We start from the raw sequence: 1,570 nt of genomic DNA, 5'->3' as shown, positions 1-1,570 counted from the left end.
TCTTGCCCTCTCTGCGCATCTGAGGTAAAGTCAGTCCTCTAGGGTGGGGAGGGTATTCTCCACGTCTCCTCCTCCTCGGTGTGTTCAGTTGTGCTGTGCCCTTGGGTTTAGCCCAGAGCTGGGCGCCCTGAGGTGCTCCACATGTAGGTCTCAGGGCTGGCACATGTGGAGAGCCCAGGAGAGGCTCCCGGGGTGCAGCACTGTGGAATTGAGAGGGAAGGAGGTCACTGCCTGCTGCTCATGGGGGAACTGCATGTGCAAAGGCACAGAGGTGGGACGTGCAGGGGACCTGGCCTGACTCCAACTTGGTGGTCTCAGGTCCAGGTCCGAGGCTTGCACTGGACACTTAAGCAGTGAGACATGGGGCAGTGAGCAGAGGAGGGGCATGGCCACATCGCACTAGCCAGGAGGGGCAGGAGGGGCAGGAGGGGTGCTCAGGCTGTGGCTGCTGCCCGGGGGGGACAGGCAAAGCCTGTGAGCAGGCTAGGTTGGTTCCCAGGGTGGGCATAGAGAAGGGGGAGGGAGCAGCAACAGGGAGGCTGCGGACACAGCGGCGAGGGGCGTCCACAGCTGCATGTGTCACCTCACCCTTCCGACCTGCATGGTTCTCCTCTGTGAAACGCGTGAATGTGGTGAGGGCAGGGTGCTTGTATGTTGTCCTCTGTCCCTCCCTTTGGGCCTGGTGGGCATCTGGCAGTTAGGGACACAAATCCCGCCTCCCAGGTTGTCCCCATCACAGAGTGAGGCCAGAGGGAAGTACAGCCTCTTCCCGCCCTCCTGGGACACACTGGCCACTCCCACAGGAAAAGGGTGAGGGCTGGCTGGGCACTGGGCCTCTGCTAGGCACAGGCCTCGGGCCAAAGCCCTTGAAATCGAAAGAAAAAGATGAATAGAACATAGCCTCTGTTCTACTTGTCTTCACACCAACAGTAAACAGAAGGCGAGCTATCGGGTCATAGGCAATAGCTCTGTCCCCGGCTGGTCTCCAAAGAGCTCCGGCGGTGTGCCCTGGGAGGGGTAGCTGAGCCTCCCTGGCTCCTGGAGGGTCAGTCTGGGCCACTGTGGCTATGTAAGGCCGAGGGAGGCCTTACACAGTGGAGGGGTGGGGACAGGGCCTGGGATACAGATGGGGAGGTGTATGGCAGGCCTGGGGCAGGACATGCCTGGCATGGGAGGGGACCCTGGACAACTGGAGGGTGGCAGTCTCTGCTTGTCCAGAGCCATGCCCGTGCCCATTTTATGGATGAGGAGGTGGAGGCTGGGAGAACCAGCCAGAAAACAAGCGAGCCAGGATGGAGCGTGCGGGGCCCTGCCTCCGTGCCCTGGGGCACCGACTAAGGGCAGTGGGTGCTCCTGGGTGGGGGGCGACCAGGGCTTTGGCAATTGCTCTCTCAGAGATCAGTCTCGGTCGCCCCATTTTGCAGATGGGAAAAATGAGGCTCCAGACACTGATGAAGAGAGAGCGCTCAGAGACGCGCTCACAGCCCGGGCGCGGGGGAGCATGCCCAGGGTAGGGCAGAGCGCACGCCCCGACGCGACGCGCCGCTCCCCTGGCTGCGGGCCAGGTGGG

Source organism: Tupaia chinensis, unplaced genomic scaffold (genome assembly GCF_000334495.1).
Source record: "Tupaia chinensis unplaced genomic scaffold, TupChi_1.0 Scaffold000294_1, whole genome shotgun sequence".
Taxonomy (NCBI): Eukaryota; Metazoa; Chordata; class Mammalia; order Scandentia; family Tupaiidae; genus Tupaia; species Tupaia belangeri.
The sequence above is the reverse complement of the archived record's forward strand: the minus strand, read 5'-3'. Positions refer to the sequence as shown.